The sequence below is a fragment of the Narcine bancroftii genome, chromosome 6 (assembly GCF_036971445.1).
Source record: "Narcine bancroftii isolate sNarBan1 chromosome 6, sNarBan1.hap1, whole genome shotgun sequence".
In the NCBI taxonomy this organism is placed as follows: domain Eukaryota; kingdom Metazoa; phylum Chordata; class Chondrichthyes; order Torpediniformes; family Narcinidae; genus Narcine; species Narcine bancroftii.
In genome coordinates this window covers 14,594,678-14,610,637 of record NC_091474.1, presented here as the reverse complement: position 1 = coordinate 14,610,637, position 15,960 = coordinate 14,594,678, and the positions used below count along the sequence as shown (strand labels likewise).

At 39.9% G+C, this 15,960-nt stretch overlaps 1 protein-coding gene across 30 annotated transcripts in view; it reads right to left on the bottom strand.

Annotated features, from left to right (window-relative positions):
- The window catches only part of LOC138735739 (disks large-associated protein 4-like), a 482,104-nt gene that overhangs the window by 338,891 nt on the left and 127,253 nt on the right, over positions 1–15,960 (bottom strand). For 27 of the 30 annotated variants that reach the window (XM_069884077.1, XM_069884055.1, XM_069884063.1 and 24 more), the window contains one exon: positions 13,387–13,473. The gene's annotated coding sequence lies outside the window, so the exon portion shown is untranslated. Of the gene's footprint in view, positions 1–447; positions 527–13,386; positions 13,474–15,960 lie in introns of all 30 variants that reach the window. The other 3 variants (XM_069884059.1, XM_069884060.1, XM_069884057.1) reach the window with 1 other exon arrangement.

The following is a 15,960-nucleotide window of genomic DNA, read 5'->3' as shown; positions in this document are numbered from 1 at the left end:
TATTACACTGACCATACTTTTTGTTGGATTTTAACCCATCGACATTGCTCACCTTCGCTTTACAACTGTTAGGGTGGTGTCAGCATTCCTGCAAGGTTGGGTCCAAATCTGGCACAATACTGATGAAGCATGTATTTGTGTTCCAATTATGAAATTGAAGTGTGCGGTGGAAAATGTGCTCCACACAATTTTCACTTGCCTCAGTTTTGTTTAAAATTTCCTGCAATTTCATACTGTAACTCATTTCCTTCTATTGGGGGACTGCTTGGCCATCACAAGTTCAGTTTTATTTATTGCAGGACGTAAAAACGTGGCTTGGAATCATTGCAAGAGATCATATCATTGCTCCTGCCACTGGCCTCAGTTGTTTAATAACATTCTGCGCTGGGTGAAATTTCTCCACTTTTTTTGGTAGAGGCCACTTCCAAACATATAAATGTATCTCACCTTATTCATTGGGCATATTTGTGATCAACACTGGTTAAAATGTGCATTCCAAGTAAAACTCCAAGTAAAACTGCAGATCCTGAAATAGTGTACAAAAGAACAAGATTTGGAAACTTTCACAGGCCAACAAAATAGCTTACACGCTATTCAATCTCCATATCATAAATGAGAACAAAAATATTACTCATGCTAAAATGTGTTGGAAGCACAGTCATCCGAGCTGACAGCTTGTCTCTCTCTTGTGCTTTTGATCACTGGTAGGGGCATGTGGACTGAACTTTGATAGACACTGCAGGATTGGAACTCCTGCCCCATCAGTTCTTCATTTTCTGTTGAAGTCATTACTTTGCAGAATAGCTGACCATTTGACTTTCAGTAGCAAGCGTGCTGTTCGCTACCAAAAGAGCTCAGCCAAGAGTCCCCAGATTCTCCTAGGTAAATGTACTGACTGAGTAAATATATCAGAGGATGGAAAGATTTAGCACCAGAGGACTGGCATGGACTGCCCTGTTCATGGTGATTTTGCACATCGTGGCCAAGTGGGCCTTGAAGCATCTGGGAAGAATTTCAGACAGTTCAGGCACCAAATCTGACTACTCACCAAAATAAAATCCTTGCACTGACACAGCACTTTTAAACACTGCATGATGTTCCAAGATTTTTTTTGCAAACTGGCACAGACTACTTCAGTGCTAAGTCAGTGGGTTTGATGTCCAGCTCTCTCCAAAAATAAGTAAACAATTGGCAATAATATTTTCCTCTCTGTGAAGGGTCATTTGTTGAGAACATGGTGAAGATAGAGAGATATTTTTGGATACAATGCAGAGTAGTAGTAATGTGAAGATAATTTGTTCCAGCTGTTACTCACACATTTGAGCATATGGTTGACAGAACACCACAATTAAAAAGGACGAGTTGGGCTGGGGCCTTGTTTCCTTGTAGTACATTTCAATGATTTTATTCACACTGTCTTTAGGACAAAACATGTCATTAAAACATTACTGAATGTAACAGTTATTACACTGATAAATCTTCCCCACTTGCACTTTCGAAACAATTTTCCCAACTGGAACTTTGGTCTACAGTTTAAACTCAAATGCTTGTCAGTTCTGTTGGACATCATGTTCATTATATGAACCCAAAGCAGGAATACAAACAGAAAAATGAAATTGCAGTAAAACACGAAAGCCTGCAGACACCGTGATTGAAGTAAAAGCACAACGCTGGAGAAACTCAGCAGGCAAATTACCTGTAAAGTGAAGGTGCAGCACCTAATTTTCCATCTGGGCACTCTCCAATTGAAAGGCTTAAATATAGACTTCTATTTCTGCTAGACCGTGCACCATTCTCCCTCTCTTCCCCATCCCTCTGTATTCTTTCCTCCAGCTCTCCACACCCTTCCCTCTCCATTCACAGAGCCACCCCCCTACCTCTTGTTAGCCAGTGGGCCTCCCTCATTCACCTATTACCTCCTGTCTGTGGGACTGCGCTTTCCCTGTCCCTCCCCTCCCTCACCATTTTGTTCAGGTGCCTGTCTACATTTTACTCATACATTGATGAAGGTCTCAAGTTGGTTATGTATCTTTACTACATACACTGTTTGACCTGCTAAGTTTCCCCAGCATTGTTTTTACAAAAATTAATCTGGAAAAGTTTTATCATGCAATAAGAGGTCATGTGAAAGTCAAGAAGCAATTAATTGACAAGGTTCTGAAGAAAACTAAAGGAGCATGATAAATCTGGGGCAACAATTCAATGTGATCCATGTTTAGAAGCTCGCTGGGTGCCTATCTTCAGGGCTCTGGCCTTGATCCTGAATGAAGCAACCAAGCTACTGAAACATCTGTTATAGTGCACACAGATTTATAACATCCTTCATGAACTGGCTGTGCACAATTCCATTCCTGAGCTTTTTTAAAAAAAATAAAGTTTAATCTGATATGAGGAGCTTCATTCTGGAGAGTAATGAGAATAATTTAACAGCTTCCATATTTGAACGGCAGATTCAGGAGAATTTTATCTCTACAGAATGGTTCCCAATTTCATTGCTGAATTCAACCAGAGAAGAATGAGCTTAGCACTTGGCAAAGTCACAACAGGCAAACTTTGTTGGATTTAACAATGTCCTTTTTAATCCTGCTTGGTGAGTTCCTTGCTTTTTTTGATCTGCAGCTGGTGTTTAAAAGGGTCACCTTGTTGGGCATGTCTGGAAATAACAAGCCAAAGAAGCAGATTGCTTCCATTTTGTGTTGTGGTATTAGAAATCTAGCAAAATAAATGCTGGAGTGAAGAGTTTCTCTGCAGTGCTGGAGTTGAAGCAACATGCAACAGACAAAGAATGCGAGACCCAAGGAAAAATAACAATAGCCCGAGGACATTTGTCATGGTGAAGCAGCCCACTTCCTCATTAAATCAAGCAATTGGACAAATTATGCAGGCTCCTAAGTGTATTAAAGCAAAATTATAGCAACACAGCAAAGCATTAAAAATGCTTCTTCCCACAATGCATAAACATGCTTGAGCATCTCAGGGGCGGCAAATGATCATTATCAGCTTTGAATTCGATGTCACTTTTGAAAGGTGAGACTACAACTATCTCAGTGATAAGATACACACTGAAATACTTGCACACAACTGTGGATGCAAGCTGAACATTTATCTTGCATCCTTTCGGTGATCTACGCAATCGTACAGATTGTTGGGAGCATCGTATGAAAGGAATGTGGAAATTAGATTGGAAAGTGACCTCCATCATATTGAATAATTTGGTAAATGTTCTCTGCTGCTCCTCGTCAGCACTTAATTCAGAAAGCAAACCAAAATTAGACATGAGAAATCATATAATTGTAAAATGCTCACTTTCAGACATGAATCCTTGAGCAGCAATAGGGAACATATCAAATGTGTTCCCAATTGCTTGCTTCATCCGCATTGACTTTCAGTGACTTGTGTTAAGGACACCTTCCTCTCTTTGAACATCAGCATTTCAGTATTTAAAATGATGCATCACTCACTGTAATTTTTCCACATGTTGTTGCTTTTTCACTCTGCTTGGCTGTATGCTCTTACATTCTCATTGCTTAAATCAGCCACTCTCAACCTTTTTTTTTTTTAAAAATGGCTAACCCCCGCCCCCCGCCCCCCAGAACTCTGATCAAATTTTATGGGCCGCTTCCCTGTGAAGTAGTCAAGTTTTTGTTTCTTCCGTATGTCTCTCCTACCGACTACAGAAAAAAACCACAGTAAAAATATCACGAGGTGAAAAGAAAACTAGGCTTCCATTTAAATGTGCTGAGGCTCCCGTTGAGAATAGCTGACTTAAATTCATCACTTAATTTTCACTCTTCAATAAACTTGGAAATTATGCATTTGATTGCCTTAACCAAATTATTGATGCAAGTTGTGAATAGCTGGCACCTGTGGTCCTCCAATAGTCACCATGTGCCAGCAAGAGATGGATTCATTTATTCTTACACTTCATTTTCTATTTGTTAACAAACTCTCATTTCAAGCTGGTAGATTACCCTTAATACCACGTAGTCTGTTTATAAACCATACAATGCTGGAGAAACTCAGCAGGTCAAACAGTGTACTTTATATAGCAAAGATGGATAACCAATGTTTCGGGCTTGAGCCCTTCAACAAGGTATGGAAAAAGGTCAGTAAATCTGCCAAGGCAATGGCATTTAACCCTGATTAAGTGCTAAGTGATGCATTTTGTGAGGTCCAATAAGGGTGAGACTGATACCACGAACGATGGGGCCCCAGGGACTATTGAGTATTCTTGAGTGTCAACATCTCTAAATATCTATCCTGTGGGCCTTCATGTTGATGATATCATGCAGAAGGCTCACCAGTAGCTACTCATTGTGAGGACTTTGTCATGAACATGTGTCACAAAATTTCCTCAATAAATTCTGATTCTGAAAGTTAGTGAAGAAGGCATCCAAGATGTTTGCCCTCATTAGGAAGAGTGTAAAATAAGTGGAGGGAAGTCTTGGGAGAACTTAAAATATTGGTGAAGTCACAGCTGAAATTTTGTGTGGAGTTCTGATCATTGGAAGGATGTAATTGTAATGTAGAAGTTACAGAAGAGATTCACCAGAATTTTGCAGGAGGGTAAGGGGAGACCTGCTTCAGAAAAGTATACAATAAATGGCAAGACTCTGAGGAGCACTCAAGTTCAGAGGGATCTTGATGTGGATGTCCCGATCTCCCTGAAAGCACAAGTGGATAGGATGGTAAAGAAGGCATATGGCATTCCTAGGGCATTGAGTATAAAAAAATAAAAACACAATTCTGGAAAAACTCAGCAGGTCAAGCAGTGTCCTTTATAGAGCAAAGATAAAAATACATAACTGATGTTTCTGGCTTGAGCCCTTCATCAAGGTAAAATCCTACAACTACAGAGGACTGTACGCAAGATGGTGGTGCACGTGCTGGGACTGGGCATGAGGGGTTGAAGACCCCGGGGAAGCAGCAGACTGGCACAGTGCACCAGAAACAGGGAGAGTACTCCCCTTTGAGAAGGGGAAGCATGGGAGATGACCCCTCAGGAAGGTGACCATGGTACCAGAGCAGCAAGAGGATCAGCAGGCCAAAGAACTCAAAGGCTGCCAGCAACCTGCAGATGAAGGACCCACACAGTGTTCTGGAGACTGGTTCTTGAGAACCAGGTTACCGCAATCAGGATTCAGAAGGGTGTTGAGGGAAAGAAAGTGCTCCCAAAAGCCCTAGGGCACTGAAGGCTTCCTGAATGTATCAGGGATTTGGTCCTAGAGCTGGGCTGCCAATGGTTCGATCCTTGGTCAATGCGGCTGTTGTGAGCACTGGAGGCAAATTCATTGGTGCCTCTGAAGAGACTCATGTTTGCTTCTCTTTCTCCATTCTTTGTTTGCCTTATGGCAGACAAAAGTTAAAGTATATCATCTATATTCCATTTTCTACGTATTCTTACATGACTATAAAAGGAACCTTGAAAAAATTGTTCCTCATGGTGGAGGTGGACAAGATCAAAAAGGAGGACATTTATGGTGAAGGGTAAGAATTTTGAGAACTGAGTTAGAATTGTTTTTAACATTGAAGATGGTTGGATTCTGGAGTGCACTCCCTTGGAAGATGGCGTCAACAGTAGTGTCACAACATTTAACTAACTGTACAAGTGTTTGAAGTGCCAAGTGCCATAACAGGGCATAGAGTGAAACATGAAAGTCTACACTGAAATGCTGGAACTCAGCCAGTCTCAGAGAATCCAATAAGATGTCAAGATACATCACCAACTTTTCAGGCCTGAGTCATTCTTCAAGGAAAGAGCAAAGAACAGGAAGGTATCAGAAAAAAAAAAGACTAGCCGGGGGAAGGTGTCCAGACCAACAAAAAATGTTAATTGGATATTGTGATAGTACAAGATACTATCACCAATGTATATATTTGCTTATAGCTGTTGTGATTGGCTGAGAGCCGTAGCCACAGCTACTGGCAGGTCATAAAGGGCTTCTCCTGACCAAACCCAGGTCAGTCTGGACTGGTCATTATGCTCCAGTCTTTTGCTGATTAAAGCCTTGGTTTGAGCTAACAAGTCTTTGGGTCATTCGATGCACTACAGATGCAAGAGGAGAGGTGAGAAATTGATTTTTGGCTCTGTGAAAGGAGGGAGAGGGTTAATAGAAACAGGAGAAATTGATGTTAATGTCATCTGGTTGGAGGACGCCCAGACGAAAGAGGAGATCTTGTTCCTCCAATTTGTGGGTGGTTTCACTCTGGCAGTGCACGAGACCATGGACAGACAGGTCATCAAGGGAATGAGTTGGGGAAATGAAATGGGAGATCCACGTTATTACAGTGGGCAGAGCCAAGGTGCTTAACGAAGTGATCTCCCATTGTTGCTTCACTTGGAAGGCCTGTTTTGGGCCCTGAACAGTGGTGAGGGAGGACAGGAAGGCACAAGTGGAGGAACTCCTCTGCTCACAGGGGTAGGTGCCAATGGCGTTGATTGGTGGGAAGGCCAGAGACCAAGCAATGGAAAATGGGATTAGTATAGACAGGGGCATGGATATGCTGGGCTGAAAGCCAGTTTCTGTGGCGCATGATTCTGAACATTCATGTGCTTGAATATCAACACTTTGGGTGGGGAGGGGACATTTGGAAAGTTCTCTGAGGCATTTCCCAGGAGCTTTAGGCTATAGCATTTATCAACAAAGCCATACAAAAGGGATGATGATTAAAATATTCAGCCAAATTATTTAAAGTTTTAAGGAAAACACATTTCCTCAAAGCAACTAACAATGAGCAATTTAACAAAACATCACTAAATGTGTGTTTTTAAAAAAAAAAATCACTCATTTCAAATCAGCACATGCTGGAATTTGAAGTAAATGCATTCAGCACGACTCTGAGAGATCACCCCATATCTGAGGCAATGTATATTCTACCGGCAAATCTTTCCATCCATCCATCAAAGTCAAAGGTTTGGTCATTAATTTAACTTCATCGCCTCAGGTTAACAGACATAAAACAGCCTTCAAAAGAATGTGTTTGTTTTTTTTTCCCCTTAAACAGTAAAATCAGAATGCATGGTTAATAATTTTTCCCATTTGAGGACTTTAAAAAATAATTTTATGAAGTAATTATGTTGATGGCAGATAATGGACATCTTCCATCTGTGTTAAGTGCGCAATGAATCTTAACCCAAATGTTAATGTGCATTTTAAAGCCTGACAATAAAGGATCATGATCTGCAATAAAAGCTTTTTGATATTCCAATGCACTGAATCTTGCAAAAATCTATCTTGATACTTAAACATCCTTTATTAGCAACATAGAGTCCATCTCAACATACCACAGACAGAGGAACAATTTGAACACTCAGAGGCAACTTTTCCTGGACACATCAATCAATGGGCTCGTGTTCAGTGGTTCAATGAGGGGAAACAAAACTGCAAGATTTTGAAATTGCAAAGGCAGACAGATCAAACTGCAGAACCAGTTATTGCTTTGTGGAAAAGGGAGGGAGGGAAGGGAGTCATTAAAATTGCTAAGTCTACAGTAATGATAAAGCGAATCTAATTAAAAATGAAAAGTATTCGTGTGACATTTCAAGATGTCAAAGGAATTTTAATGCAGTAACTATGCAGGCAACAGAACTTTGGTGGTGTTATCCTTTCCCTTATTTCGGCTCTGGAGTCCAGGCTACAATCTCAGCCTGGACCCCCACTTGAAAACCAAAGGGCTTATTCCATCCTATGTACTGACCTCCGATGATGCAGTAAACAACCTCGAGGCCAGGAGTGTGCCTCGGCCTTGCTCAAAGTTCATCACTCTTCCCTTCATTCCCGGACAGGGATACACTAAGACAAGAATATAAATCTTTGCTAATTTTCCCTTCTACAGTTTATCTCCTGGAGTTAAGACTGCAGTGTACTGATAGGTCAAAAGACTATTCGCTTACAATCAGATTTCTATTTTTTTTTAATTTAAAAAATTTAAATCACGGTTAATGAAAGTGGTGGGAGGCTTTGTGCGGGTTGGCAAACAATTGCGTGGCTGCAACCTTGAACAACTTACAGCCAGGGTTTGGGGAAAGGCACAGAGAAACCCATTCCTTGCTTCGATAAAATAAATCTGCCTCAGAGGACCCAATTCCTTCAATTATGGGTGACTGTGCCGAATACAAGGACACCCTTATTTGGCTGAGAGTACTGAGATAATGTTCATGATACACAAATGTGCTTTAAGCCAAGTATAAATACGACATTTTAACAAGCGATTACCACAATTAAAACAGCTGGGGAAAATATTAGAAAGAGATTCTTCTCTTCTTGTCATTGTGTACTTATCTGAAAATATTATTTATCCTTGTTCAAGAAAGAATACAGGCTTCGAACAAATTTGGGAACCATACATGGAACACAAAAGCGAAGTCCTACCGTGGACCTCCACCACCTAAAATGACAGAATGAGACGACGACAACGAAATGAACTGACCCAGTGTGTAAAAGTAGATGACACAATTTTCTTGTTGATTTTCATTGTGTGATGACATTGTTTAATGGGTTTAATGTATCATATATGTTGAACGTTTAGTGGGTGGGGAGGGGGGGTGGGAAGGAGGGAGGGGAGGGGGGAAAGGGGAGAAAATGACACTGTGTATATTCAAGAGGGAAATGTTTATGTGTATTTTGGTCAATATGGTTCACAGTGTGAAAAATAAAATTAACAAAAAAGAATACAGGCATACAATCCAGTGATCATTGGGGGGAAAAAAAGAGGTGGAGAAAGTCTGCAATTTTAAGTTCCGAGGTGTTCCAATTTTGGAGGACTTTTGCTGGAACCAACACATGAAAGTTATCATGGAGAAAGCACGTCAGTGCCCCCACTTCCTTTTTTTTAATTTTTCACACCATAAATCACATTAGCCATGATATACACTATTTCTTTTTCACACATATACAGTGACTTTTTTCTCCCCCACCCCTTTCCTCCCAAACCACCCCCCCACCCCCCCCTCTCATCCATTTTAGGTATACAATCTAGGTTGCATTAAGCCAGTCAGACAATGTTGTCATTCAACAAAATTACACCAGAAATTCTACTGAGTCCATTCTTTTCTTTCCTTCTCCTTCCATCAACTTAGGTACTGTTTGTCCCCGGTAGGTTTTCGCTATTGTATTTAATGTAAGGCTCCTACACTTGCTCGAATATTTCAATATTATTTCTTAACCTATCTGTTATTTTTTCTAATGGAATACATTTATTCATTTAAATTTAGTAGTTTCTTCCTTTTAATTTGGTTATGTATTCCATTAATATTTAAAGACATATAGTTCAGCGTAGCCCTTTTATATTTTGTTTATCTTCTCTTTCCGTTTTTCCATCATTACCTTTCCTCCTTTTCCATTTCTGTTTTCTTATTTTCAACTCTTTATAAGACAGCATTTCTACAACATCCAACATTTTCCTTATTCTCCTATTTCTATCTTATTTATTCCCAATCTCCCCTTCACCTCCTGAGTTGTCCTTTATCCCTTGTCGGACAACCACATCTCCCCTCTCCATTTGGATTTGCGAATCCACTCGCAAGCGTCAAATGATTTTGCAGTGACCGCTATTTCCCCCCACCCCGCCTCCCCCAGAAAAGATTTCACTTTTCATATGTCACAAAGGTCACTCTTTTAATTCCCTCCTTATTCTCTCTATTCCATTACCTTCCCTTATTAATTCTTGTCTATACTATCTATATTTTCCTCTAAGTACAGATACATTCATGTATGCTCATTGTCTCTATTCACTCTTATACCTCTTTACCCGCATACATATCAATCGTGATCATTTTTACTCTCATTACCCGTCTTCATCCCTCAGTCTATTTTTGTCTTTACCCACATACATATCAATCGTGATCATTTTAACTCTCATTACCCGTCTTCCTCCCTCAGTCTATTTTTGTAATTGTTCTGCAAATTTTCGTGCTTCTTCTGGATCCGAGAATAGTCTGTTTTGTTGTCCTGGAATAAATATTTTCAATACCGCTGGATGCTTTAGTATAAATTTATACCCTTTCTTCCATAAAATCGCCTTTGCTGTATTGAACTCTTTTCTCTTCTTTAGGAGTTCAAAACTTATATCTGGATAAATGAAGATTTTTTGCCCTTTATACTCCAGTGGTTTGTTGCCCTCTCTTACTTTTTCCATTGTCTTCTCCAGTACCTTTTCTCTTGTAGTATATCTTAGGAATTTTACTACAATAGATCTTGGTTTTTGTTGTGGTTGTGGTTTAGAGGCCAATACTCTATGTGCCCTTTCTATTTCCATTTCTTGCTGTAGTTCTGGACATCCTAGGGTCTTAGGGATCCACTCTTTTATAAACTCCCTCATATTCTTGCCTTCTTCATCTTCCTTAAGGCCCACTATCTTTATGTTATTTCTTCTGTTATGGTTTTCCATTGTATCTATTTTTTGAGCTAGTAGTTCTTGTGTCTCTTTAGTTTTTTTATTAGATTTCTCCAATTTCTTTTTTAAGTCTTCTACCTCCATTTCTGCTGCTACTGCCCGCTCTTCCATCTTGTCCATTTTCTTTCCCATTTCTGTTAAGGTCATCTCCATTTTATTTATTTTCTCTTCTGTGTTGTTTATTCTTTTTCTTAAATCCATAAATTCCTGTGTTTGCCATTCTTTAAATGACTCCATGTATCCTTTAATAAGACCAAGTATATCCTTTACCTTGCCTTTCTTTTCTTCTTCTATTTCCCTGTACTCTTCCTCTTCCTCTTCTTCTTCCTCTGGGTTGGCCATCTGTTGTTTCTTTGTTGCCCTTTCCTCCTCTTCTTTCTTGTTTCTATTGTCTTCTGTGGTCTCTTCTTGCTGCAGGTGTTCTGCAGCTGTCGTTGCCGGCTGTGGAGATCGACTCCCCAGCTGGTCCCCCCTCCCGTCGGTGTTTTTTTTCATTCGCATCGCGCATGCGCGATACTTCGCGCATGCGCGGTTGCGCACTTTTACTCGGCTCTGCGAGCCATTTTTGTAGTCCATTATTTACCGACCTGAGGGAGCGGGTTTCTCTCTCCGCAGCGGGCCTCTTCGGACAGGTAAGGCCTTCACCTTTTTCCTCCTTTGTCTTCTCTTCCTCTCTTCTTACCGTTGCTTTCGATTTTTCTTTTTTTGTCGCCATCTTCTTTCCACCTTTATACTCACTTTTCTGTAACTTTTATTTCTGTGCCTTTGTGTTTTCCTTTGTTTTTCCCGACTTTTCTGGAGAGGGCTGGAGTTCACCGTCCGGCCACTACCAGTGCCCCCACTTCCTCAGGAGCTTGCAGAGGTTTGGTCTGACAAATTTCTAAAGATGCATCATGGAAAGTGTGCTGACCGAATGCATCACAGCCTGGCATGAGGGCACCAATACCTCTGAGCAGAAAGCCCTGCAAAAGGTAGCAGACACATTCCAGTATATCACAGGCAAAACTGTTCCCACCATCAAGTCAAATGAAACGCTGCCCTTGGATAGCAGCAGCATTCATCAAGGATCCACACCACCCAGGACATGCTCTATTCTTGCTGCTGCCAGCAAGTAGAGATGTCACAAGACTCATGCCACCAGGTTCAGAGACTCTCTAATATCAGTCTTAAACAAGCAATTCAACCAGAGACTCAATTAAAGGATTCTTGCTCTTCACAATTTATTACTGAAGATTTTTTTTCTGTATTGCACCATTTGTTTATATTTCTTTCTTTACATTTCTATTTTTAGCATCTATATCTTTTTTTGAGCACGGTTTATTAGAATTAGAAATTCTGACTGGTCCGCAAGAAAAAGGAATCTCAGGGTTGTACATACTCCGATAATAAATTTGAACTTTGAATTCCCTGCTTACAATGGAGGGACAGTCAATGACGGTTGTGGAGAAAAGCACGAGAATATCACAAGTTAGATCCTGTCCCCGACCACAAACAGTATCCAATAGACATGGAACAGACAACAATTGCAGCAACTAACCAAGGCTGCTTCCCCCCATCATCTGGAGGGGAGCTTCAAATTTGGGCCTGGCCAACAATCCTCACATATCAGGGGAAAAGACGGTATCCAAATCACAGGTCTTTCATTCTGATACCCTTGTTTAGTTAAGTTTATATTGCCATCAGTGCTGGCAAAGAGGAGATTGATGAAAGTTAAAGACAGACACACACACAGATAAACAGATAGATCGAAGAACTATCTTTGGAGATGTGAAAATGAAACCGAGTTACAGATAATGAAAAGTTCTGGCTAAGATTAATAATATTGGTCATGCATAATGTGATAGTAAAGATTCTATCACCAATGTGTACAAGTATAGATGGTAGTGTAGGATGACTGTGATTGGGAGAGAGTGTAGCCACACCTACTGGCAGGTCTTAAAGGATTGCTCCTAGCCAGACCAGGTCATTCTGGACTGGTCGACCTACTTGTGATATGCTCCAGTCTTTTAGTAATAAAAGCCTTGGTTTGGATCAACAACTCTTTGGTTCTTTTGACGTGCTCTACAATTTTATTAACTAAAAAGTTTTGAAAAGACTGGAGTATATCACATTTAGGTCGACCAGTCCAGAATGACCTGGTCTGGCTAGGAGCAATCCTTTAAGACCTGCCAATAGGTGTGGCTACGCTCTTAGCCAATCACAGTCATCCTACACTATCATCTGTACATTGGTGATAGAATCTGTACTATCACACACAACCATTTGGCCCAGCTTGAATTGGAGAAGGATGCATCAGCCCATGACTGATGCTCTTGGAAATCCAGGAAATTCATTCTGGTTCTTTGGATATTTTTGGCTGACTCTTTTCTCTCCAGAAGACCACATCTCTGCTCACATTCTGATGTACTCCTTACAGCCTGTATCCAACCGTGCTATATCTCCTCTTATTTAACCTGAAGTCACATGAATTTCATCCATTGTAAACGACAAGTCATGAGGGCATGTATGAGCAATAAATACAGAAAAATGCAATAATTCAACAGTGAATATTTATGCAATCTGAATGCTTGCAGCTAATTGTACTCTTATTCTTCCTAGCAAACAATCTCTCCAGCATTCACTTGGAGGTTTTGATTTTTAGCGGGAATTACACTGAAAATTTAATCGGAATCTTTGTGGCCTCTTGCATTCTGATCTGCAAATATTCCTGTGAAATTTGCTTCTATGTTGCTGAGCGTCAGTGGGCTGGTGTAGCAATTACCAAGAACGCCCCCTGCACTTTCATTCTTAGGATTCTGTTCCAAGACGGCATTGACATAACATTTTCCTTTAAATGTGTAAAGAATATTCTCTCAGTTATTTTCTCAACCCTAATATTATGGAACTGCATCAATTAATTCACAAACCATTTGGTTATTATTAAACATCAGCAAATAGGGAGGTAATAGTTTGATACAACATACAAAATGTAAATCCAGATGAACTACAAACCTGATGTAGAAGTCTGTCATTCAAATGTCCCATTAACCAACATTCTTTGTCAAGCTGTTGCAATTATAATGCTGATGTCTTCAATATCTGCATTTCGAAACAAAATTGACTATTTTAGTTATCTGATTTAATTCATTTGAGCAAAATGTTCCCTTTCACAATGTCAAATCAACATTGTCATCAAGATGAAAACCATGAACATGTATCACATGAATGAACAGACATTATCAGCCTGGTTTGATCGGTCTTGATTTGGTGGATTTACTTTCATTTTCCAGATCATGTCTTGATTGATGGCAGAATTGTGACAGCTTCTTAAACTAAAGATAGATAGGTAGGTTGGTGCAGAAAATGCACTTCATGGGCAACCTTAATTTGGGGAAAAGTCAATTTAACATTTAAATTTTTATGTAAAAACATGGTGGAGAAACTCAGGAAGTTAGTGTACTTTATATAGCAAAGGATACTTAACCAACATTTTGGGCATGAGCCCTTCAGCCAAGTAAGTTTTGCTATTCAGTCAACCACAGGATCAGAAAAATATCAGCCTTCTGAATAGATTCTACATTATTCAGTCAAATTACCAAAATACTTCCCTTGTTAATTTACTAAAATAAAATGTACTTCAATAAAATAAACAAAAATATTTCCAGCATATTTTTATCCTCGTAACAAAAAAAATCACAATATTTTCCTTCTATTTAAAACAGGTTGAATTCGATCATGGTTGAATGCTTTCAATCTAATTGGTTTTCAAGTTCATCTTCTTGCATTGCTTTCTTCTTGTCATCTTGATTACTCAAACCATGAAGGAGTGAAAGTACAAGTGAGAATCAGCTCATCCAGGTTTTGGAATGTCTAGCTGTTAGAAAAACATTTCTAGATTCTGAGTTTAGATTTCTGTGGAAGAAAACTTGCCTTCTCATCATTGTCAAGTTTCATCCATTGTGAATGATGAGATGGTCTTCACTGGTTCTCGTGACCCTCTCACTTTTCATTTCTCCATTGTGAAATCTTCCCTGAAACAGTCCCTTCCCTTTCAACTTTTTTTTTCAAAATGGTAACAGGCCATTTTGGCCCAGGAGCCCGTGCCACTAAATTACACCAACTTGACCTACACCCCTGGTATGTTTTGTATGGTGGGAGGAAACCAGAGCACCCAGAGAAAACACGTAGACACAGGGAGGAGTACAAACTCCTTACAGACAATGCAGGATTCGAACTTCGGTCCCATTCGCTGGCACTGTAACAGCGTTGCGCTAACCGCACCGCCTCTACACAATCTTTCCTTGAGTGCTCTCTTGTTGTGAATTATCCTTCAAGTCAGTAGACAACAGAGAACTGGGGGCTTTAACCACTTTACTCGTGTCACCCTTAACTGAGGTACCGTTGAGATGGAATTGAACATTGACGTTGTTAGATTTCTGTCCTAGTGTTGATCTGCTGGATTAGATTGCGAGTTCAATTTAAATTGGCCATGCACACTAAAAAGATTTCAGAAATGTAGGTCAGCCTTAGTGAGAAATCTTTCAATTAAATATTACCTTCAGTTAAACCAAAGTACAAATCATATCAGGACCACTCTCTACCCTATGTGCAAAAGGAAATAATTTCATATGCTGAATTGATAACTTTTACAAATGGGGATCTAAGAATTTTATTCTCAATTTCTTTTTAATTTAAAAATGTTATTTTTCATTTCTCAAAACAAACATGGGATTGCTTTTAAAAACAGCCATTTTTAACATGTTTGTACATTCTTAGTACAAATAGCTTGTGAGATTCAAATACAATGTCATTTTATTTGTAATTCCCCTCCCTCCCCTCTAAACATCACAAGCAAAAGTGGTTCTCAACTTTTTTCTTTCCACTCACATACCACTTTAAATAATCCCTAGGCCATAAGTGCTCTGTGATTATTGCTCAAGGTGGGATGTGAGTGGGAAGGATGAGAATCACTGCTACATAGGAACATAGGAAGTAGGAACAGGAGTAGGCCAAAAATGGCCCATCGAGCCTGCTCCGCCATTCAATACGATCATGGCTGATCTGATTTATGACCTAACTCCACCTACCTGCCTACTCCCTATATCCCCCAATTCCTCTATCATGTAAAAATTTATCTAACCGAATTTTAAATATGTTTAATGAGGCAGCCTCAACCACTTCCCTGGTTAGAGAATTCCAAACATTCTCTACTCTCTGGGAAAAACTATTTTTCCTCATCTCTCTCCTAAATCTACTGTGTCCTCTCGTTTTAGTTTCCCCGGCCAGCTCAAAAAACCTTCCTACATCTATCCTATCCATACCCTTCACAATCCTATATGTTTCTATAAGATCTCCTCTCATTTTTCTGAACTTGAGCAAATACAATCCTAGATGATTTAATCTTTCATCACAAGTCAACCCCTTCATCCCAGGGATCAACCTAGTAAACCTCCTCTGGACCGTCTCCAAAGCCAGTATATCCTTCCTCAAATATGGAGACCAGAACTGGACACAGTACTCCAGGTGCGGTCTCACCAGTACCTTATACAGTTGCAACATTACCTCCTACTCCTGAATTCAATTCCT